Source organism: Scyliorhinus torazame, chromosome 6 (genome assembly GCF_047496885.1).
Source record: "Scyliorhinus torazame isolate Kashiwa2021f chromosome 6, sScyTor2.1, whole genome shotgun sequence".
Classification (NCBI taxonomy): Eukaryota; Metazoa; Chordata; class Chondrichthyes; order Carcharhiniformes; family Scyliorhinidae; genus Scyliorhinus; species Scyliorhinus torazame.
Genome location: NC_092712.1, coordinates 119,313,602 through 119,339,559, shown reverse-complemented (window position 1 = coordinate 119,339,559; position 25,958 = coordinate 119,313,602).

Here is a 25,958-nt window from a genome sequence, read left to right as displayed (position 1 = left end):
TCGCGCTTGCCAAAGGTGGTCATTGCCAATTACTTCTCTAACGTGGGCCCACCTGGTTTCCGCATCCCCTACAGGGGTGTTTGAAGGACTTGGTCAAGGGAATTGAGAAACTCCTGCAACAGCGGTGGGTGAAAAACTTTGGTAGTGTTGTCATGCGGGTGACCATTTTGCTTGGAATTATGTACCTGCTTTGGTTGGAGTCTAACTTTGCTGCACAGCAGGGTGTGATCGGTGTCACAGTCCACACTGTGGAAGCTGCATGTGATTAGAACACTGTTTATAAAGGCTCTCCTGGGAGATGCCGTTCAAAGTGGTGGGAGGGAGTTTTAGATACCCGGGGATTCAAGTGGCAAGGGACTGGGGTCAGCTTCATAAACTAAATTTGGGCAGGTTGATTGAGCAAATGAAAGGGGACTTCCGTAGGTGGGACGTGCTCCCGCTGTCATTGGTGGGGAAGGTACAGACTGAAAATGACAGTCCTCCCGAGATTGTTGTTTGTGTTTCAATGTGTTCCAATATTCATCACCAAGGCATTTTTTAGGAAGATTAATCAGGTTTTATATGGGGCGGGAAAGCCCCGAGGGTGAAGAAGGTCCTTCTTGAGCGGGGGCGCGGGGAGGGGGGCTTGGCCCTTCCGAACATTATTAATTACTACTGGGCGGCCAGTATAAGATGGTTAGGCAATGGGTAGAGGGGGAGGGGACGGTGTGGGAGCGAGTGGAGGCGGCATCTGGTAAGGGCACGAGTCTGAAGGCTTTGTTAACGGCACCTCTGCCATTCTCGCCGGCTCGGTACTCCACAAGCCCAGTGGGAGTGGCAGCACTAAGAGTATGGGGCAATGGAGTCAGTATATGAGACTGGAGGGGGCATCGGTGTGGTCACCGGTTCGTTCCGGGAGGGCTGGACGTGGGCTTCAGGAGGTGGCAGCGGGCAGGGATTGTGAGATTTGGGGATCTCTTCGTTGAGGAGGGTTTCCCGAGTCTGGAGGAGCTAGAGGAGGAGTTTGAGTTGCCGGATGGGAACGGGTTCCGGTACCTGCAGGTATGGGATTTTGTCTGGAGGCAGGTCCCCAGCTTCCCTCGCCTCCCACTAAGGGGGCTACAGGATAAGGTGATGTCTAAAACAGGGGTTGTGGAGGGGAGGGTCTCAGGAATATATAAGGAACTGAAGGATTGGGAAGGGGTCCCAATTGGGGAGGTGAAGGGGAAGTGGGAGAAAGATCTGGGAGGAGACTTGGAAGTCAGGTTATGGAAGAAGGCCCTGAGGAGAGTCAATGCATCCTCATTGTGTGCCAGGCTTTGCCTTCCTGGTGGCCCGGAGACAGATTTTGCTGAGATGGAGGGACTCAGAGCCTCCAAAGTCGGGGGTTTGGCCCAGTGACATGGCAGGGTTTCTCAGGCTAGAGAAGATTAAGTTTGCCTTAAGGGATTCATTACAGGGGTTTGCAGCTGTTCATCGAGTTCTTCAAGGAAAATGACCATCAGCAGGGGGGGTGGGGGGGGGCTGGTGGAGGCATGGTAGTGAAGAATAAGGGCAGGGAATCTAATGTATGGGTAGTTTGGATTTTAGGGCTGGGGGAAGTTAGGTATGTTACTGTGAGGTTTTTCTGTGTGATGGATCTCTGTTGGTCAAAATGTGAAAATGTTAAAATTATAAATGCCTCAATAAAATATTTTCTAAAAAAAAATAAAGGCTCTCCTGGTGATGATGAGCTCCAGCTGGCGCCACAGGCATGATCTTGGATGTCTCCATGAAACCAGGTGACAGGCCTTAGTCTGAAAGAGCAAGTTGGTAATGCAGAGGCTGTGGTAAACAGACAAATCCAGCAGTCTCTGTCCGTTCTTGTTCATCCTTCCAATGCCATGTTGCCGAGACAGGAGGGCCATGAACCATGGTCAGCCCCAACCATGCTGTTTGGAGTTAGAGATGCTGCTGATGTTGTTGTGCAGCTGCTTGTAGAACTGGTCTTAACTTCAGGTGAGGAGCAGAGTGTTGGGCATAGATGCTGAGCAGGTGCACTGGTCTAGGGACGTCAGACAGTCGGACGGACAGTATGCGTTCCCAGACATTTGTGGGTGGCTCTACCATACTGAGCAAGGAATTTCTATTACAAAACCCACTTCATGCTGCCTTGGCTCTTTTGGGTCTCAACTCTACCAGTAAAAAGAGTATTATTGCTCCCTGTTTTGGATTGGATATTGGATTTAGGCTTATTGTCACATGTACCAAGGTACAGTGAAAAGTATTGTTCTGCGTACAGTCCAGCCAGTTCGTCCCTTGCATGAACAAACATTGGACATACGATAGATAACAAAGAACAACAAAGAACAAAGAAATGTACAGCACAGGAACAGGCCCTTCGGCCCTCCAAGCCCGTGCCGACCATACTGCCCGACTAAACTACAATCTTCTACACTTCCTGGGTCCGTATCCTTCTATTCCCATCCTATTCATATATTTGTCAAGATGCCCCTTAAATGTCCCTATCGTCCCTGCTTCCACTACCTCCTCCGGTAGTGAGTTCCAGGCACCCACTACCCTCTGCGTAAAAAACTTGCCTCGTACATCTACTCTAAACCTTGCCCCTCTCACCTTAAACCTATGCCCCCTAGTAATTGACCCCTCTACCCTGGGGAAAAGCCTCTGACTATCCAAAAGCCTCTGACTATCCACGATACACAAGCTGACTATACACAATATAAATACATAGACACAGGCATCGGGTGACACATACGGAATGCAGTACTACTCAGTAGAGAAGATGTGTGGAGAGATCAGTTCAGTTCATAAGAGGGTCATTCAGGAGTCTGGTAACAGCTGGGAAGAAGCTGTTTTTGAATCTGTTAGTGTGTGTTCTCAGACATTTGTATCTTCTGCCCAATGGAAGAGGTTGGAAGAAAGGTGGGAGGGTCTTTGATTATGCTGCCTGCTTTCCCAAGGCAATGGGAGGTATAAATGGAGTCAATGGATGGGAAGCAGTTTTGCGTGATGGACTGGGTTGTGTTCATGACCCTCTATAGTTTCTTGCTGTCTTGGGCTGAGCAGTTGCCATACCAGGCTGTGATGCAGCCAGATATGATGCTTTCTATAGTGCATCTGTAAAAATTGTTAAGAGTCAATGTGGACATGCAGAATTTCCTTAGTTTCCTGAGGAAGTCTAGACGCTGTTGTGCTTTCTTGATCATAGCATCAGCTTGGGTGGGCCAGGACAAATTGTTAGTGATGGGCACACCTAGGTGATTAGGCACACCTAGGTGATTAGCCACACACTTAGGCACACCTAAGTTATCTGCTTTCAGGCAGGCATGTCTCACGAAGTACTGTAATGTCTACATTAAGTCTATTCAGTTCATTGTTGGTAATGGTGATCTTCTGAGAGTCGTTGATCTGTGTGAGATCTTCTGACATGCCCACACACATGGTTCTAACATTCCAAAACGATGGGCTGGTACCTTCTTTCTTTCCTTTTTTTTGTCATGTTGTTGCAGTGCGATGTTACAGTCCATTTGTCGGGCAATGACCTTAAGCTCCAAGCATCCATTGGAGCAGGTGGACTGTGGCAGGATGGCACCTTCCTGGTTGGATGCAGATGGTAGCTGTTTGATGAGATGTGATAATCTCTCCCACTGTTGAAGGTTCTCAGAACCAATTGAGCTGGGCTTATAACCCATAATTGCTGCCTCCCAAGTTGATTTGGTCACTGTGAGGCAACTATGGAATGACCTCTCCATGGTGCATGCTTGGGTGGAATATATGGGGGTTTTAGGCTGCCCAAGCATCTCGGCCTTGATGGTGTGGTCCGAAGGAATGCAGAGCACAATGTTTGTCACCAGTTTGGCTGCAGAAGCTGGCAAGAATATTCCAAAAATAACACTTGACTGCCTTACCAGGCTCCACTCTGGATTTTCTGTAATGGTTTACTCCTTTATTCATTAAAGCCCTGCCTTTTCAAACTTGTCCCTCGCCTGAGGTGAGGTGATCATCAGGTTAAATCACCACCAGTCAGCTCTCCCCCTCAAAGGGAAAGCAGCCTTGGGTCACCTGTACAATGGTGATTTTACCTTTACTTTCCCTTACACCTTTAGCCTGAGTCCCTCCCGAGACACCCACAAGGCAATGCGACCCGTATCCCTGAGCAGGTGCCCTGACCAAGTGCTGGGCTTGGGTCTTGCAAAGGCAGGGTCGACACTCCCTGCAGTAACTCCACAGGCGCTGCCCACGACTAGTCAGATTACTGCATCTGTGAGAAATATGGGTCACATGATTCTCCAGGACCAATTAAATCACTAGAAGATTAATAGAACAAGGTCATATGATTGACATAATTAAACATGTCACTGGATTATAACAAAGACTAAACAGAGCAAATGGTGAACTGAATCTAATATTTTAAATATAAATATACATTTATAAATAGTAAGGATAGGATATATTCTATAAAAGGTGATGAGTTTATGTTAATTATGTCCTGATATTTTTAATATAAAATACAACTACAATTTCCTTATTTAGCTTGTATTCAATTCACAATAAATTATATTCAGACAAGGTTTCTTTCACATGTTTTATGCTTCAGTTACTAACTGATTTTCTGAAAAATGCAATATATTAAAGATTAAATTTAATTTCCTACATCTAAAAATAAGTCTGTTGGTAGCCGTAACCTCCGTGTATATTCTCCTGTACTTTACTTCTCAGTGACATAATAAAGAATGGCAACAAATTGTACAATTGAAAGCAACATTTATTAAAACCATTCTCAGAATCAATTCAGACAAATATGCCTGGTATATTTCTCCTGCATGTACTGTGGTAGGGTGGAACATCAGATGCAAGAAATGATCTTGCGTGAAATTAAGTTGTGTATGCAATGTAGTAAAAGTTGTTGAGATGTTTATGACATATGAATTAGATTGTTCAGGATATATTTTATACAAGGTGGAAGTTAGCAGAACCCTCATGTTTTGGAAATTAGATTGTTCACGGACTGAACAGAGAAATAGAAAAATTAAGGGGGCTAAATTGAATAACCTCAAAAAGGGCAAGGGGATTGTGCTGCATGATAAAATTGTGCCCATTGATTGCAATGTGGCAGAATGCCGACTTTGTTTGTTGGGGTCATTTCAATGATCTCTGCGTACATCCAACATTATCTGCATTACTCATTGGATAGACACCATGTGAAGAAGTCAATATTGTGACTGGCTGACAGAACTTAACGCTGGCCTGTTTAAAACTAACCTGTATCTCTTAAAGGAGGGGCACATTGTGGCTGGAACAGGTACTGGGGGTCATGGTTGACGAGAATCTCATTTCGAAGGTAGTAAGGAACAGGGAAAAGAGCACTGGATAAAAGAAAATTACTGCGGATGCTGGAATCTGAAACCAAAATAGAAAATGCTGGAAAATCTCAGCAGGTCTGGCAGCATCTGTAGGGGGTTCTCTTCATGCTATATCTCATATTTTTAGATGCTACAATGGTGCCTTGGTGGAGGAGTAGTTGAAGCCAAAACATTGTGCGCTTTCAAGAAGGATTTAGATATAGCTCATGGGGCTGTATTCACAAAGAGCAGATGGCTCTTCAAACACAGAGTCAAAGGCAGTGAGAATACATAGCTGTGGGAGGTCCTCTTGAGTACCTGGATACAGTGCTTCAAATAGTTCAATGACCTCAAGGGTCTGGTCAAGGTCAGAGACTACATCTTCATCTGCCATATTCAGCCCCTGCACAAAGGGCTGTCTAGGTTGTTTCCGCCCCCTCCCTCTTCCAGCAGCTTGTCCTGTTCTGCATTTTCTTTGCTCATTCATCAAATCAAACTGTATTCCAAGGGCTATGTCTACTAGTGCACCAATACCTGGGAGAAACTGACATATGCAGACCCAACAAGTCAGCAAAATGGAAACGGTGGAGTAGTGGTATTGTCACTGGACTGGTAATCCAAAAATTCAGGCTAAACGCTCTGGTGGAATTTAAATAAACGTAATAAATATGGAATATAAATCTAGTTTCAGCAATGGTGACCATGAAATCATTGTTGTAAAACCCATCTGGTTCACTATTGCCCCTCGGGGGAAATACATTTCCTGTTTTTATCTGATCTGGCCTACATGTGAATCCAGATCCACATCAACATGGTTGACTCTTAATAGGCCTCTGAAATGGAAACAAAGAAATATAGAAAATTGGAGTGAGAGGACGCCATTCAGCCCTTTGAGCCTGCTCCACCATTCATCATGTCATAGCTGATCATCCAACTCAGTGACCTATTCTCACTTTTTTCCCATATCCTTTGATCCCTTTAGCCCCAAGAGCTATATCTAAAACCTTCTTGAAAGCATACAATGTTTTTGCCTTAAGTGCTTTCTGTTGTAGTGAATTCCACTTGATCACCAGTCTCTGGGTGAACACATTACTCCTAATCTCTGTCCTAAATGGCTTACTCGATATCCTTAGACTGTGACTCTTGGTTCTGGTCCCCTGGCAATTTGGAACATCCTTCCTCCATCTACCCTGTTTAATCCTGTTGAATTTTATGTTTCTATGAGATCTCCACTCATTCTTCTACACTCCAGTGAATATAATTCTAACCAAGTCAATCTCGTCTCATACGTCAGTCCTGCCATCCCAGAGGTCAATCTGTCAAACCTTCACTGCGCTCCCCCTCTAACAAGAACATCATTCCTCAAATATGAAGACCTAAACTGCACATAATCTTCCAGGTGTGGTCTCACCAAGGCCCTATAATTGCAGCAAGGCATCCCTGCTCCAATACACAAATCCACTCACTATCAACGTCAACATACCATTTGCCTTCTTTACCAGCTGCTGCAGCTGCATGCTTATTTTCAGCGACTGGTGTACAAGCACACCCAGGTCTCATTGCAAATTCCCCTCCCTCAATCTATAGTCATTTCGGTAATAATCTGTCTTCCTGTTTTGGGGAGGAGCCAGGGTTGTAGCAGGCAGAGTTTTAGTTTAGATTTGGCTGTGAGCTGAACAGCAGCTCCTGCAGAAGGCTGTCAGAGGTTCAACATTAATCTGACAGGATCTCTCTCTGTCTTTAAACAGTCTCTCAAAAGATCTCTCGCCCCAATGATTGGCAAGTAATCATGGGCGGGATTCTTCAACCTCCCGCTGGGTCGGAGAACCCCCGGGGGGCAGCGCGAATCCCGCCCCGCCACCCCGACGCCGGCTGCCGTATTCTCCGACGCCATTTTTTGGGCGGGGAGGGTTCACGCCACGCCGGTCGGGGGTCATTGGCAGCGGCCCCCTGGCAATTCTCCGGGCCCCTATGGGCCGAGCGGCTGTCCGTTTTTGGCCAGTCCAACTGGCGTGGGTTACGTATGGTCCCACACGGCGGGACCTGGCAGGTAAGTCGGCTGGGGTGGTCCTCGGGGGGTCGCGGGGGAACTGACCCCGGGGGGAGCCCCCATGGTGGCCTGGCCCACGATCGGGGCCCACCAATCTGCGGGTAGGCCTGTGCCATGGGGGCAATTCTTCCTTCCACGCCAGCCCCTGTAGGGCTCCGCCATGACCGGCGCGGAGAAGAGAAATCCCCTGCGCATGCGCTAAAACACGCCGGCGGTTCCGCGCATGCGTGAGATCATGCCGGCCTTTTGGCGCATGCGCGAACTCGTGCCGTCCCTTTGCCGCCGGCTGGAGCAGCGCCAACCACTCCGGCGTCCACCTAGCCCCCGAGACAGGTGAAAATTCCTCACCTTGGGGGCCCGCTGACGCCAGTGTCGTTGGCAGCGGTTTTCCTGTCGGCGTGGGGACTTAGTCCCCAGAAGGGAGAATCCCGGCCCATGTGTTTGATAACTCTGTTCAAAGATGGTTTTGACCTGTGGTGGGTTTTGCTTGATTGGAGATAATTAGAAGTTAAAGTGTTTCTTTTATTGTTGAGCATTGTTTACCTGGTAATTGTAAGCTATATTTCTGTGATGTTAAGGTAGTTCAATATTGGGATAATAATAACATTTGTTTTAATATACCCTATCCCCACATCTGGAGTGAAGCATCTTTTCCTCACAGTTTTGTATGTCTCATCCGATGCCTGTGTCTATGTCGTTACATTGTGTATTTATCCTTGCCTTATGTTATTGGTTCGTGTATGGAATGATCTGTCTGGACTGTACACATAAAAATACTTTTCACTGTACCTCGGTACACGTGACAATAAAATCTAAATCCAAATCCAAAGTATTGGGATTCCTGTCTGGTATCCTAGAAAATGTTGGGATCTGGTCTGGGATCATACGATCCTCATCTAGATCAATAATATACATTATAAATAGCTGGGGTCCTAGCATTGAACCTTGTGGTGCCCACTAGTCAATGCCTGCCATTTGGAAAAAGACCCACTTGTTCCTACTCTTTGTTTCCTGTCTGCTTTCTATCCATCTAACCCTAACTCTAACTACCTTCAGTTCTATGAGCTTTAATTTTAAATGTTAATCTCGTCTGTGAAGCTTTCTAAAAGTCCAAATAAACCACATCCACTAGCTCCAACTCTATGTGTCTATAATTCCCTATTTTCTCTCCACCCCACCCCCCCATTTTAAAAAAGTGGGGTTACATTAGCTACGGCCCAATCAGTTGGAACTGTTCGAGAGTATATAGAATCTTGGAAAATGACCACCAATGCATCCGTTATTTCTAAGGCCACTTCCTTAAGTACGCTGGGATGTAGAGTATCAGGCTCGAGAAATCTATGAACCTTCAATCCCATCAATTTCCCTCAACACCATTTCCTTACTAATACTGATTTCCTTCAGTTCCCTCTCACCAAACCCTGGGGGCAACTCTCCGATATTGAGGCCAAGTGTTCGCACCATCGTGAACGCCGTCACGTTTCATGACGGCGCAAACAGGGCCTGGACATGACCTATTCTGGCCCCCACAGAGGGCCAGCGTGGCGCTGGAGCGGTTCACGCCGCTCCAACGTCCTTACGTGGCGCCAAATGGGCACCGCGCCAACCCGCGCATGTGCAGTTAGGGCAGCCCAATCCTGCGCATGAGCAGTTGGGCCGCGCCATCATGCACATGCGTGGGGAACGTCTTACGCACGCCGGCCCTTCACCAACATGGAGCCGGTGTTCTGGGGCCGCGCGCGGAAGGAGGTAGGCCCGGGGGTGGAGAGGCCGGCCCGCCGATCGGTGGGCCCCGATCGTGGGCCAGACCCCATCGGAGGCCACCCCGGTGAAGGAGCCCCCCTCCCCCCCCCCACAGGCCCCCCCCCCCCCCCCAGCGTTCCAACAGAGTTCCCGACGGCAGCGACCAGGGGTGGATGACGCCGGCGGGAACCTTTTGTGTCATAGCGGGCGCTCGGCCCATCCGGCCGGAGGATCGCTGCTCGCCGGTTCTCCGAGCGGCCCGGTGCGAATCGCGTGCCGCTGGTTCCCGGGTAGTGGGAGAATTGCATGCGGGGGTCGGGGCGGCGTGGCGCGATTCGCGCGGTGCCCTGGCGATTCTCCCACCCAGCGTGGGGGGGGGAGAATAGCGCCCCCTGCCTTTCCCAAATTTCTGTGATGTAACTTGTGTCCTCCTTCGTGAAGACAGAACCAAAGTATGTATTTAGTTGGTCAGTCATTTCTTTATTCCACAATATAAATTCCCCTGTTTCTGACTGTAAAGGACCTACATTGTCTTCATCAATCTATTTCTCTTCACATAACTGTAAAAGTGTTTCCAGTCAGTTTTTATGTACCCCGCAAGCTTACTCTCGTCCTCTATTTCCCCCTCCTTGATCAATCTCTTTGTCTTTCTTTGCTGAATTCTAAACTGTTCCCAATCCTCAAGTGTGCATGTTTTTTTCTGGCTAATTTGAATGTCTCTTCCTTGGATCTAATACTATCTCTAATTTCCCTTGTAAGCCAGACAGGAATGCACAATTGTTGCGCTCTTTGAATGTTTGCCATTGCCTATCCACTGTCATCCCTTTAAGTAACGTTCCCCAATCCATCATATCCAACTCACGTCTCATATCATCATAGTTTCCTTTATTTAGATTCAGGATCATAGTCTCAGAATCAACTATGTTACTCTCCATCTTGATGAAGAATTCTATCATATTATGGACGTTCATCCTAAACAGGCCTCGCACAATTAGATTGCCAATTATTCCTTTTTCACTACACAATATCCGGTTGAGGATGGCCTGTTCTCTGGTTAGATTCTCAACATATTGGTCCATAAATTCCAGTATACATTCCAGGAATTCCTCCTCTATGGTATTGTTACTAATTTGATTTGTCCAATCTATATGCAGATTAAAGTCACCCATAATTACAGATGTTCCTTTATCAAATGTATCTCTAATTTCCTGTTTTATACCATTCCGAGCATCACCGCTACAGTTTGGGGGTCTATATACAACTCCCACTAATGTTTTTTGCCCCTTGGTATTTCTCAGCTCTACCCATACAAATTCCATATTGTCGGAGCTAATATCCTTCTTTTCCACTGTGTTAATTTCCTCTTGAACCAGAAATATAACCCACACCATCTTTTCCTATTTGTCTGTCCTTCCTAAATACTGAATATCCCTGAATGTTCAATTCCCATCCTTAGTCACCCTGCACCCATGTCTCTGTAATCCCACCTATATCATACTAGTTTACATCTATTTGTGCAATTGCTTCACCACTTTATTGGAAATTCTCTGCACATTAAGACACTAAGCCTTAAGGCTTTAATTTTTTAACATTGCTTGTCCCATTCTCATTGTTTTTCACTGTGGCCCTGTTTGTTTCTGGCCCTTGATTTCTCTGTTATCACTTTTCTTACTCCCCTTTCTATTTTTTGTTCTTGTCCATTTTTCCCTCCTCTGACTCCTTACATAGGTTCCCAGTCCCCTGCCATTTTAGTTTAAACCCTCCCCAACCACTCTAGCAAATACTCACTGTGGAACATCAGTCCAGGCCCTGCCCAGGTGCAACCTGTCCAGTTTGTACTGATCATACCTCCCCGAAAGTATGTATTTAGTCCCAATGTTGTAGTAATCTGAAACCCTTCCCTTCGCACCATCTCTTTAGCCATGTATTCATCTGATACATCCTGTTATTTCTGCTCTAACTAGCATGTGCTACTGGTAATAATCCAGAGATCACTACCTTTGCGGTCCTACTTTTCAGTTTACTTCCTAACTCCCACTATGCTGCTTTTAGAGGACCTCATCCCTTTTTTACCTATGACATTTGTACCAATGTAAACCACGGCCACTGGCTATTCATCCTCCCCCTCCAAAATGTCCTGTAGTCGCTCTGAGACATATTTGAGTCTCGTACCAGGGAGACAATATACCACCCTGGAGTCTCATTTGTGCTTACAGAAATGCCTATCTATTCCCCTTACGATTGAATCCCCTATACCTATTGTATTCCCACACTTTTTACACTTTCCCAACACAACAGAGACAACCGTGATGTAACAAATTTGGCTCTTGCTGCTTTCTGCTGAGAGGCCATTCCACTCAACAGTATCCAAAGCCTTATAGCTGTTTTGCAGGGAATGGTCACAGGAGATTCCTGCACTGCCTGCCTCGTCCTCTAGCTCTGCCTGGTGGTCACCCATTCCCCTCCTGTCTGTGGAGTCCTAGCCAGCAGTGTGACTGTTGCATATTCATGTTTGTTCCCAGTTGGAACAAGGTCAATTTAAGAGTTTGGTCACAAGATGTATTGATGACATAATTGTCAGTCTATTCTAGCAGCCTTTGGAGATGACACCTTTCCAATAAAGCGCTTGTTTGTTTGTGCTTATGTGATCTGCAGGCTTATCCTTTAAAAATACCACAAAGAAATGGGCGACGAGGTAGTTGATCCACACAGCAAACACTCAAAAAAGAACTGCAGAAATCTGGTGGAGTGAGAAAAATCATTGACATATGCTGTAGCCTTCCAAAAAGGTTTAAGAAGATAAAAACATTGCTGCACCAAAGCTGGTAATGGCGGAGTGCCAAATAATAGCAGCAAAATTCAAACAAAGATTTCAAAAGAAGCTTGCCACATGATCTGCCTGGAAAGTTCTAGAACAGTGCTTTCTCTACTGTGAGTAGCAAGTAAAGTAACAAATACTCTGCAACAATTAAGTGAGAGCCAGGGGAGTTTTGTGACACTCCTTAAAAAACTGGGAAAGGAACAGGTTGAGCTCTGGGTTACTTTGTTTGAAATGAGAAAAAAGAAGCGAGAATGTGCTGAAAACGTCATGGCACATTTGTGCTTACGCAAACCTTCCCATAGTAAAATGGCAGGGGTGTTTTACATCAAGCGACAGTATGATGAAAGCACAGAGTGCCCGAGCTCATACACTGAAATTATTCAAATACTTTGTCCAGGTGAACACGGTTGCGGAGGAAATAGGAATCCCGACCTTCCTGAGCACAATGAGGGGCAAAACCTTTCAACCTCCTGGGAAGTCTAGTGTAACCAGACAAATCAGACTTGAAAACTAATGGTGAGGTTGTGACGATATTGCAAGGTCATTTCTCATCTGAACCCTTGATCATTGCGAGAGGTTCAGGTACCACAAACATAACCAACAAGTTGGTGAATCAATCACACAATTCACAGCTACTTTGATCAAATTAGTTGAATACTGTGAATTTGGAGATGTCTTGAATGATATCATTAGAGACAAAAAGCGAAGCTATCTGGAAAGAAAGCAACTTAGACATAAAGAAGGCTTTAGAAGTCACGATCTCCATGGAAATAGCAGCTAAGGAAGCCCAACAATTAAGCTTGAGCATTAAAGTCCATACGATATCGGTTGAGACCAGACCATATTACCACTGATGTGCAAAAACTGGGCGCACAGCAGCAGATTTCCGCAGGAAAGATGCAAAATGCAGGAACTGTGGTAAAAAGGGGTATATCGAATGTGCGTGTTGGAGGAAGAAATAAGTTTCAAACAAGAATTATAAAAAGCAAGAATCAAATACATCTGTGAAAAATAAAATAGAGGGAAAAATATCCATGTGATACAAAAGAGCGTGAAAAAGGACCCGAGTCACAGTGAGATGATGAACTGTCATTGAGAGTACTGGCCATTGCTGGTATAACCAACCTTTACTGGCTCATTCCATTATAGATGGACAACTGGTGAAAATGGAGGTGGACACTGGTGCAACCATTTCATTGGTATAGGAAACTGTTTACCAATAGAAACTATGACATATCACCTTTAAACCCTCAAAGATAACACTTAAAACCTATACTGGGAAAGTGGTCCAGTTACCGGGCCATCTCGAGGTGAATGTGCAGCTAAACGGTCAGACCGCAGACTTGTCCCTGCACGTCGTTAAAGGTAACTATCCATCCCTAATGGGGAGAACCTGGCTGGAGAGAATCAAGCTAAAACTGGGCCGAGGTGAATCTCATGTCAGAGTCTGAAGCAGGCCCAACCAAAGGCCTAAAGGAATAGAAAGTAACAGCTGCTGAAAAAGCTCTAAAAGCATCTGTGGCCAAGGTTCAGACTGGCAATGCTGGGACCAAGACAAACAGCATACTGTAACAAATGTGGTTTAGGATCAAGAAACAAAGGTGGACGAACTTATAGCACATGTATTTTAATGCTTTCACAGAAATGAAGGTCAAGAGTATGGTGAAAAATTTGGCGAGGATGTCCGGAATGCATTTACATGTTCCCTTTGTAAATTCCAAACCACAGAGGAACAAGAAATTAAGGCGCATCTCAAAATGCCTAATCATAAGAAAACTCTCAAGTTCATTGGAGAGAACATTCAGCTTGGAAAAGAGTTGCTGACTTCCTTCATGCATCAATGGTCAACAAGAATAAAAAGATCGCCGATCGTAAACAACGGCAACAAAGTAGGCTCGACAGCTGGTTTGTGATGCAGAACAAGGCCAGCAGCGAGGGTTCAATTCCCGTACCAGCTGAGAATTCTGAATTCTCCCTCTGTGTACCCAAACAGGCGCCGGAATGTGGTGACAAGGGGCATTTCACAGTAACTTCATTGCAGTGTTAATGTAAGCCTACTTGCGACAATGAAAGGTTATTTATTTTATTTATTGATTTAAATGGAGCCGGCACAGAAGCTCATGAAGAATGTTTGGATGGGAGTTGCTCCACATGACCAAAGGAAAAGAGTTGGAGCTGCTCAGAGTACAGTCTGCAACACCAATATTCCTTTCCTATTTTACACTGTACAGTAGCATCTGAAGTCCATTGAACAAACTTATAGCAAGAAGAATTACCATAACCTGACTTTGCTTAACAAACCAACCCTAAAGATGACATTTTATATGTTCTTAAAGGGGGAGAAGCCTGTTGGGAATCCTCAGGGGCATCAGCTTCAGCTGTAGAGGTGAGAAATTGCATTCTAGATACAAGACTTAAACCATGAGGGTGAATGCAGCGAGAATGTGACCTCAAGGGGAAAGACGCAGGGTATTATGGAGGCACATCACAATCTGAAGAAGGAATCGCAGAGGCTGCACCACGAGATTCAGGTGAAGGTGGCTCAGTTATGCAGTCTGGAGGGGCAGCGGTTGGCAATGAAAAATCAAATTGGTAGCCTGAGGCAAGAACTATAGAGGCTGAAAATGGAGCTTGAGCAAAATCAGAGAACTCCAAAACCCACAGAACGCCTGCTCCACCTCACTCCAGCTAAGATTTATCCCGGGTGTACCATACTCAGCAGTGCAAATTGAAGTTCATAGCCTTTGAAGAGAAAGCTCTAAAAAAGCAGCCAAATCGGGTTTTGCGACATGAGGACAGGGCTAAATGCTATGTTTTTCAGAAAGGTCAGGAAGTATTGGCAAGGAACTATACCACCAGTAAGAAGTGGATACTTTCCATCGTTCTGGCATGGACAGGACCGGTCTCTTATGCCATTCAAACTCGGGACGATGTTGTGTGAATAAGACACGCCGATCAACTTTTGGCAACCAGAACTAATTTGCCAGGGACGGAGTCAACCGAGAGTGCGCAACAAACTGTGCCAAGTGAAGACCTGTACACACCTGAGAACCTGACAATACCAGAAACAACTGTGGAAGACAGTATCTCAGTTGAGAGGATATTTCAACACTGAGTCAACCTCCAAATCCTACGTCAACTCCAATTGAGGCAACAACGGACAATGTCCAAACTCAACCAAAAACACCAGAACTTACAGTCAACACGACAACCATACAGGAATCAACGTCCTCCGAGACGTCTAACTTATTGACTGTTATGTTTGTTAATTGTTCATATTGTAAATTGTGATTGTTAACATTATACTGTGTTTTATTGAAGGAACCTCTGATGTAAAGAGGGAGGGAAGTGTGAGGAAACCTTCCTGCTTCTGACCACCTCTGCAGCTCTGCGAGGTTGAGAGAGGATATGGAGCTCCAGAATGGCACAGCTGGCATTAATAATAATAATCTTTATTATTGTCACACGTGGGCTTACATTAACACTGCAATGAAGTTACTGTGAAAATCCCCTAGTCACCACACTCCGGCACCTGGTCAGGTACAGTGATAAACCACGGCTACACACTTATTGATGCCCTGATCAGCCTGTTTTGAATTCATGACAGACATGCCAAAACCTTCATCAATATTGTGGCCGGCAAAATCCAACCCATAAATGTGAATATAAGCTAAGGATGTCATTTTAAGCTTTAGGAGGATCTGCAGTGCCCCAAAAAAACAGCATTAACAAAGATAGATTTTTCATCCATACTCTTTCTTTAACTTTGTCCATCATGTTATTTGACAATGTGGATTATTAAATCCTTGTTCAGAACCTACAATAAACTGCTCAATTGCAGTACTAAAAACAAAAACGGCCAAATCACAGTACTTAATTTTAATAGCCAGTGTACAGGCTTCTAGTAATGTCATATTGAAACTACTTTGTAATTGGTTACAAAAATTACAAACGAAACCTGTTGGAAGCCATCTGTGACTGTTCTTTGGGACGAATGTTATAACCATTTTCAGCCATTCTCAGTGGGAGAGGGTTAATTAAACCATTAGCAGCTGGAGTTTTCTGTAACATTTAAATGCAAACCACTTTGCACAGTTTCAGCAAACTATATTGCAACCCCGCATCATCATGCTCTCAGATTCCTAACTAATTTGAAGCAATAGGTGTTGTGAATCATGAAGTCGGAGTTATGATGACACAATCATTTAAAAAAAAACAGCAAACTTCAAAATTGTCATCCCTCTGCACAAGTCTGGCTCATTTTTATACAACAAGAAAAACAATGGTCCCAATACCAGTCCATGGGGACCCCACTTCATATTATTTCTAGTCAGAAAAATACCCAACTGATGTTATTACTGGAAATGTCAGATCCCACAGTGAGACCTGGCTTGATAGATCCAAACTTTATTTTTTAGAAACCATGGAGGGTAGTTACTGAACATATTCATAGGAGTCTGCTAGTGTACGTTTTAACATAAAAAATGAAATATTTATTAAACAAGAAAAATAAACTAGACAAGAAGGTTGGAAAGATTTCAGGACAAACATCAACAAATGAAACAAATCACAATATTCCTTCACCTTGAGCTATACCTCTACAGATATATGGGGCAGGATTCTCCCCTACCCGGCGGGGCGGGGGGTCCCGGCGGGACGGAGTGGCGTGAACCGCTCCAGCGTCAGGCCGCCCCAAAGGTGTGGAATCTTCTGCACCAGGGGCTAGGCTGTCCCGGAGTGGTTTGCAACCCGCCGGCCAGTGGGAAAGGGCCTTGGCGCCACACCAACTGGCGCCGAAGGGCCTCCGCCGGATGGTGCAAGTTGGCGCATGCAGGGGAGCATCAGCGCATGCTGGTGTCATCCCCGTGCATAACAGAGGGCTTTGTTTCTGCACCGGGAATGGTGGACCGATACAACCTCCAGTGCGGAAGGATAGAGAGTCCCCACGGCACAGGCCCGCTCGTGGATCGGTGGGCCCTGATCGTGGGCCAGGCCACCGTGGGGGCACCTCCCGGGGCTAGATCCCCCCTGCCCCCCCAAGAACCTCGGAGCCCGCCCGCGCCGCCAGGTCCCGCCAGTAAGGGACCTACTCCAATTTACACCGGCGGGACTGGCAAAAGACGGGCGGGACTTCGGCCCATCGCGGGCCAGAGAATTCGGGCAGCCCCGGCGCCCATTGAGTCGCGCTGGACCCCGCCATTCTCCGAGGCAGGCGGCGCGACTCACGCCAGGCCGATTTTTGGGGGGCCGGAGAAATAGGAGGACGGCGGGGGCGGGATTCACGCTGACCCCCAGCGATTCTCCGACCCGACGGGGGGGGGTCGGAGAATTCCGCCCATACAAATTCAAAAAGATAACACAATTCACTAAATCCATCTCATATTGATATTCAGAATAAGTATGTGGTACATGTGAACTAATAGGCGAACCGTGATCGGACACACAACACTCCAAAACGAGTGACAAATGGCAGCAAAACTATTCCAAGATTTCTCATCTACCACAGCACCTGCCCCCACTCCCAGATGCTTGTTACACTGTGAGCCAACTGGTCTCAAGGAAACTCTGTCAATCTCCAGACTCGAAGAGCTCGCCTTGGAATTCTCTGTCAAATTTTGCTTCCACTCGGATAACTTCACCAAGGATCTACTTCCAGGGTTTTGAAATTCATTTTCCTTGGATCTCCACATACACTCAAGCTTCACCTTCCAAGTACACTTTAGAATATTCTGACATTCAAGCAGAAAAGCACTGCTCCAAAGTGCTACAGTCATGAGTCACCAATATCCAGCAGTCTCGTCAGATCTTCCAGGTTCTCTCAAGCCTACTTTGCTCCAAGTCTGCCCCGTGCATTTCTCTTTAACTCAGAGCTAATTGCTCATCTCCTTTCTCTCAAGTTTACTTGACAGGACCTGTTTCAGATTCCTATCATTGTCCCTTAACTTAGACGTCGCTCTGGGACCTCTTTCTGTTCCATTCCCTGCTTTGGGACTTCTTCTTAGTTTGAGACATTTTCCCTGTTTCCCTCATGTTTCCCGTTTCTTTCGAATCGCGCTGCACCTCTGGTCACCTGACCTCCCGTTTCAAGCTAGTTTTGTATTTGAAGAAATAAAAAGCAATGAACTGCGCATGTGTTTTCCAGCCTGAAGGGGGGCGGAATCCACCAACTGCGCATGGGAGGCCATTCTCCAGCCAGCTTGTTAAAAATTCATTTACGGGATGAATGTGTATGCTCTTGCCTGGTTAGGCCAGCATTTAGTGGCCATCCCTAGTTGCTCTTCAGAATGTGGTGGTGAATTGCCTTCTTAAACCGCTGCAGTCCTTGAGGTGTAGGTAGACCCACTGTGCTGTTCGGGATGTTGTCCCAGCGACAGTGAAGGAACAGTGATATATTTCCAAGTCAGGGTGGTGTGTGACTTGGAGGGGAATCTCTGGCTGGTGAGATTCCCAGGTATCTCCTACTCTTGTCCTTCTAAATGGTAATGGTCGCTGGTTTCGAATGTGTTGTCTAAGGAATCTTGGTGAGTTACTGCAGGGCATTTTGTAGATGGTACACATGGCTGCCACTGCTCGTCAGTGGTGGAGGATTTGAATGTTTGTGGAAAGGATAGAAATCAAATGGGCTGCTTTGTCCTGGATGATGTCGAGCTTCTTGAGTGTTGTTGAAGCTGCACTCATCCAGGCAAATGGAGAGTATTTCATTACACTCTTTCGAATAGTGCAGCATTCTTGTGCCTTGTAGATGTGGACAGACTTTGGGGGGATAGGAGGTGAGTTGCTCGCCGTAGGACTCGTAGCCTTTGACCTGCCCTGGTAGCCATGGTATTAATGTGGCTACTCCAGTTTAGTTAAGACCCAGGATGTTGATTGTGGGGGATTCAGCGAAGGTAATGCCATTGAATGTCAAGGGATGGAGGTTAGATCCTCTCTTGTAGGAGATAGTCATTTTCTGGCACTTGTGTGGCACGAATGTAACTTGCCACTTGTCAACCCAAGCCTGGATATTGTCTAGGTCTTGCTGCATTTTGACATGGACAGCTTCAAGCATAGAAGACCTGAAAACTGAAATAAAAATGAACTGCTCCCAAGGTCCACTGGGAACTGGAGTTTCCAGCCTCTGACTACTGATTCAAACTCAAGGTAAGATTTATTTTTGGGTATTCATCACAGGGCTCCACAGTGAGCTTTGTTCATGAGCAGTGGGAGAGAGGCCACATCCGGAGTGAGACCACAAGCTTTAAACTTGGGAATTTGAAGCAGAGTGGGGATTGAATTGGTAAGCCTATTCATATTCATTTTCTACAAGTTTCATTTTCTATAAGTTTAGTTATTCAGTTAAAAGGTTAATAAGATTTAATAAGGAGCTGCCCCAAAGAGCTGAGTAGCAGTTTTCAGTCAATCTCCTGAAGCCTGAATAGCAGAAAAGAGATGTTGATTACATCATTTGGAGGTATACTGCTGTGTGACACAACTCAGACAGTCTCAGTTCTATGTGAGCTTTGTACACGAGCAGTGGGAGAGAGGTCACATCCAGGAATGAGGCCACAAGCAGAGTGAGCTTCAAGCTTTAAACGTGGGAATTTGAAGCAGAGTGGGGATTTGCTGCAGGGCGGAAAGAGGTGCTCTTTGTTTTTTATTCTCCTTTGTTTCCTTTGTGTGGGCAGCATGGTAGCACAAGTGGATAGCACTGTGGCTTCACAGCGCCAGGGTCCCAGGTTCGATTCCCCACTGGGTCACTGTCTGTGCGAGTTTGCATGTTCTCCCTGTCGTGTTGGGTGCTCTGCTACACAGACGAAACAACACCGTTGCGGATGGTACAACTCAGTTTTATTACTAACAATATTTACAATGGTAAACTGGTTACTGTGGTTCGTTCATTCCCCTTGAATCTGTGGACCTATCCCTAACACTATCTTGGAGTGGCACTCAGCACATGGTGGATGTCTGAATGGCTTGCTGTGAGCTCTGTGCCCTGAGCTGTCTCCTGCTGGAATGAGCGGGAAGTGTTGTGTTCCCTGTTTTATAGTGTGTATGCTCTTGCCTGTGATTGGCTGTGGTGTTGTGTGTGTATTGATTGGTCCGTTGATCAGTCCATCAGTATGTATGTATGTTTGCACCATGATGTTTACCTGAATATCATGACATCCCCCTTTTTTACAAGAACATGTGCCTACGTGGTTACAAATAGATATGTGTACTGAGTGCAGCTGAATGTGTGTGTGTGCAATATCTACAGCATGTACATGAGGATAAACTATATACATGGGGCGATGTCAGGTGCGACATAGCAACGAGGTTGTACCATAAACAAAACACGTGGAAATGTTAAACGTCAAAATGAACTCCTGTACCGACAAGGAAAAAGAGAAACATATTAACACAGTGGTATGATACATCAGTGAGTTCAATGTTCAAACAGGCTCATAAGTCCAGCCTAGGAGGTGGGCGACGAATTCGGTTTGACCGCCTCAAGGGTGGGTCAGGATTCACCGGCTGAGGAATGTGCCTGGCCACGGGCAATGACGGAATGGGCATGGTGGCAGGAAGCTCCATGAAGTCGACATCAGGAACAACAGGAGGGCGTGGCACCGGTGTAAGTTCCCGTAGCGAGTGTGGAAGCAGGCAAAGAGCCCAGTGATTGCGCCTGCAAATGGAGCCATCAGGCATGCGAACCAGGAACGAGCGGGGAGCCTCGGCAGAGAACTTCGGCAGGTGCTGACCAGCCACCTTCTGATAGGTGGATGCGGACGTCGTCCCCAGGCGCCAGGGCGGGAAGATCAGTTGCCCGTGTGTCATGTGCCACCTTCTGGTGAACGCGCTCCTGTCGCATCCTGTGCAGTACTGGAGCATGGTTGGTTGTGGGGACCAGAATGGATGGCACAGTGGTTCTGAGGGCGTGACCCATCAACAGCTGGGCTGGTGAAAGGCCAGTGGCTAGTGGGGCCGAGCGATAGGCCAGCAGGGCTAGGCAGAAATCCGATCCGGCAGCAGCAGCCTTGCAGAGGAGCCGCTTGACGATGTGAACGCCCTTCTCCGCCTTTCCATTGGACTGGGGATGCAGAGGGCTGGACATCACGTCTGTGAAGCCATACGAAGCAGCAAAGGAAGACCATTCCTGGCTGGCAAAACAGGGCCCATTGTCCGACATGACAGTTATCGGAATGGTGTGTCTTATGACAGCGGACAATGTCAAATCGTGCAGACGTATGACCTCTGGATAGTTGGAAAAGTAATCAATGACGATTACATAGTCCTTGCCGAGCGCGTGAAAAAGGTCCACACCCACCTTCGCCCAGGGGGACGTCACCAGCTCATGGGGCTGAAGCGTCTCAGGAGGTTGCGCCGGCTGAAACCTTTGGCAGGTGGGGCAGTTGAGCACCATAATGGCAATGTCATCACTGATGCCCGGCCAGTATACTGCCTCTCGGGCCCTCCGTCTGCATTTCTCAACCCCCAGATGGCCTTCGTGTAGTTGGTCGAGGACCAGCTTGTGCTTGCTGTGTGGAATCACAATCCGGTCCAGCTTTAGGAGGACACCATCAATGACGACCAAGTCGTCCCGGACATTGTAGAACTGCGGGCACTGTCCTTTGAGCCACCCTCCCGTCATGTGGCGCATCACACATTGTAGAAGGGGGTCAGCCGCAGTCTCCGGGCGAATACGGGCCAGACTGGAGACATCGGCTGGCAGATTTGCCGATGTGAAGGCCACCTGCGCTTCGACCTAACAGACGAACCCCTCCAAGTCGGGCGGTGTGCTCACTGCTCTAGATAGGGCATCCGCAATGATAAGGTCCTTTCCTGGGGTGTAGACCAGTTGGCAGTCGTATCTCCTGAATTTGAGTAGGATGCGCTGGAGGCAAGGGGTCATCTCGTTTTGGTCCTTATGTATGATGCTGACCAGGGGGCGATGGTCAGTCTCAACGGTGAACTGGGGGAGACCATACACATAGTCATGGAACTTGTCTATTCTGGTTAGCAAACCCAGGCACTCCTTTTCGATCTGCGCGTAGCGCTGTTCTGTGCGGGTCATGGCCCGCAAGGCATAGGTGACCGGGGCCCATGACGCAGTGTCATCCCGCTGTAGGAGTACCGCCCCAATGCCGGACTGGCTGGCATCAGTCGAAATTTTAGTGTCACGAGATGTGTTGAAAAATGCCAATACCGGGGCTGTGGTGAGCTTAATTTTGAGCTCCTCCCATTCCTTCTGGTGTGCGGGCAGCCACTGGAACTCCGTGGACTTCTTTACTAGGTGGCGAAGAGCCGTTGTGTGGGAGGCAAGGTTGGGAATGAACTTCCCCAGGAAGTTGACCATGCCTAGAAAGCGTAGCACTGCTTTCTTGTCTGCCGGCTGCGGCATGGCTGTAATGGCGCTCACTTTGTCTGCATCCAGGCGCACTCCTGACCGGGATATGTGGTCCCCCAGAAACTTTAGCTCTGTTTGGCCGAAAGATCACTTGGCTCGGTTGAGGCGCAGGCCGTTTTCCTGTATCCGTGCAAAGACGCGCTGGAGACGATTCATGTGCTCCTGTGGTGTGGTGGACCAGATGATGACGTCGTCAACGTAGACGTGCACCTCTTCGATGCCCTCCATCATCTGCTCCATGATCCTGTGAAAGACCTTGGATGCCGAGATAATGCCAAATGGCATTCTGTTATAGCAGAACCTGCCGAAAGGAGTGTTGAAGGGCACAGCTTCCTGCTGGACTGGTCCAGTTGGATCTGCCAAAAACCCTTTGAGGCATCCAGCTTTGTAAAGATTTTAGCCCGGGCCATTTCCAGGGTAGTGTTCCCTCATTATGTTGTTGTTTAGGTCTTTCGGGTCAATGCAGATCCGGAGTTCGCCAGAGGGCTTCTTAACACACACCATGGAGCTAACCCATGGCGTGGGCTCCGTGACCCGGGATAGCACCCCTTGGTCCTGGAGATCCTGCAGCTGCTGCTTGAGGCGGTCTTTGAGTGGCGCTGGGCCCCTGCGAGGTGCGTGAATGACCGGGGTGGCGTCCGGTTTGAGTCGTATTCTGTAGGTATAGGACAGTGTGCCCATGCCCTCGAATGCCTCCTGGTTGTGGGCGAGGAACGATTGAAGCTGTGCCCTAAATTCTGCATCCGGGAAGTCTGATGTGCCTTCTGGAGATAGAGCGTGGCCCCGCTGCACGAGGTGGAGAACCTTGCATGCCTGTGCGCCGAGCAGGGAGGCCTTTGATGATCCGACTATTTCGAAGGACAGTGTGGCCGTGTATGTATTGTGTGTCACCTGGTGCTGGCAGGATTCCATGGCCGGGATAACGTTTCCATTGTAGTCGACCATCTTGCAACGGGATGGCCGAATTGGTGGTCTGATCTTCAAGGCGTAGAAGGCTGACCATGCTATTAGGTTGGCGGAGGCACCAGTGTCCAAACGGAATGTTATCGGTGATCGGTTGACCGTTAGGGTGGCACACCATTCATCACCCAGATTGACACTGTTCACTGGCATCGGCTGGTGGGTCCTGCCTGGAGACATCCGGTTCCTATCAATGACCGCAACACAGAAGGCGTCCCGGTCGTCTGTGTCACTGGTTTGGATGTCGTCTGGGCACGACTCGTAGTACGGAGTCTGAATGGTCCGCACGTCCCTGCGAGGTTGTCGGAATTGGGGAGCATTATCAGGTTGAGCTGCTCGACAGCAGGCAGCGTAGTGGCCCATCTTGCCACAGCGGAGGCATTGTCGGTTTTCTGCCGGACATTGCCGCTTTAAATGTGTGGCTCCACAGTTGCCGCACATCGTGATGTCATGGCGTTCGTTGCGCCACCGCGCATGCGCAGTTCGGTCTTGCGTCGATCGCACCTGCGCATCACATCCCTCTGCGTTGACGTCGATTGACCCCCGCCGGGTCGGAAAATCGCCGGGGGGTCGGCATGAAACCCGCCCCACCGCTCCGACGCTGGCTGCTGAATTCTCCGCCGCCGGTTTTCGGGCGGCGGCGGGGATCATGTTGCACCGGTCGGGGGCCTTTGGCAGCGCCCCCCCCGGCAATTCTCCGGGCCCCAATGGGCCGAGCGGCCGCGCCTTCCTGGCCAGTTCCGCCGGCGTGAAATGGACATGGTCGATCCCGGCGGGACCTGTCTTGTCAGCCATCTAGCGGGGTCCTCAGTGGGGCGCGGGGGAATCCGGCCCCGGGGGGGGGCCCACAGTGGCCTGGCCCGCGATCGGGGTCCACCGATCTGCAGGCGGGCCTGTGCCGTGGGGGCACTCTTTCTCTCCGCGCCGGCCTCTGTAAGGCTCCACGATGGCCGGCGCGGAGAAGAAATCCCCTGCGCATGCGCAGGAAACACACCGGCGGTTCTGCACATGCGCCAGAACACAGCAGCAGTCCTGCGCATGCGCCAACTTGTGCCAGTTGGCGGCGGCCCTCCGGCGGTGGTTGGCGTGGCGCCAACCCCTCCAGCGCCAGCCTGAGGATTCCGCAACTTCCGGGCGGCCCAACGCAGGAGTGGTTCACGCCCCTCTTGGCGCCGGTACGGGCCGCCCCGCCAATTCCAGGAGAATCCCAGCCCTTATTCTTAAACTATGTCCCCGATTTCTAGTCTCCCCCAGAAGGGGATTTCTCTTCAGTATCTTACATGTTTAAATAAGATCACCTCCAAATTCCATAGATACAGGATCAACCTGCCTATACCACCAAGTTCTGCAATTTCTCTCCATTTAAACAGTATATTGCTTTTCTATTCTTCCTGCCAAAGTGGACTAGGTCACATTTTTCCACATTATACTCCATCTTCCAAAATTTTGCCCACTTAATCTATCTTCATCCTTTATGTCCACTTCCAAAATTACTTTCCCACCTATCTTTGTGTCATCAGATAATTTAGCAACCACATATTTGGTCCCTTCATCTAAGTCATTGATATAAATTGTAAATAATTGAGGCCCTAGCACTGATCCCTGTGACACTTCATGAGTTACATCGTGTCAACCTGAAAATGACCCTTTATACCTACCCTTTGCTTTTTGTCCAACCATGCTAATATGTTACATCCTACACCATGAGGTCTTATTTTGTGTAGTAACCTCTGATGTGATACCTTAAGAAATATCTTTTGAGGGGCAGCACGTGGCGCAGTGGTTAGCCTCACGGCGCCGAGGTCCCAGGTTCGATCCCTGCTCTGGGTCACTGTCCGTGTGAAGTTTGCCTCGTGTGTGCGTGGGTTTTACCCCCACAACCCAAAGGTAGGTGGATTGGTCATGCTAAATTGCCAGTTAATCAGAAAAAATGAATTGGGTACTCTAAATTTATTTTAAAAAAGAAATATCTTTTGGAAATCCAAGTATAACACATCTACAGGGTTCCCTTTGTCCACATTGCTTGTCACTTCATCAAAGACCTAGTGCTCCACCATTAATAATTGCACAGTAGCACAGTGGTTAGCACTGCTGCCTCACAGCTCCAGGAAACCGGGTTCAATTCCGGCCTCGGGTGATTGTCTGGGTGGAGTTTCACTTTCTCCCCGTGTCTGCGTGGGTTTCCTCTGGGTGCTCCGGTTTCCTTCCACAGTCCTAAGATGTGCTGGTTAGGTGGATTGGCCATGCTAAATTGCCCCTTAGTGTCCAAAAAAGGCTGGGTGGGATTACTGGGTTACAGGGTGTTGCTCTGTTTATCTGGTTAGAAATATGACAGTCAATATGGTTGCCTTCCTTAATCCTATTTATGTTTGCTTTAGAGTCGCCAGTTATCTCTCGATACCGCCACAAGGTTCAAACCCGAATACTGATCAAAGAGCCAATACACCAGTTAGTTAGTTCAACGTCAATACTATTTATTTACACACACAGTAAAATCAACACATGAACAAAGTACTACAAACTAAACTATCTCTAACACTAACGCCTATACTTAGCTTCGGGTGCCCACTCAGTCAGAGGAACAATGGCCGTTGTTCGGATCTGAGGTTGTTGGGTTCAAAATGGTACAGGAGGACAGCTGAGGTCGTCCGTCTGGCAGTGAGCGTTGACCTTGGACTTACTTGCTTCTGGTACAGC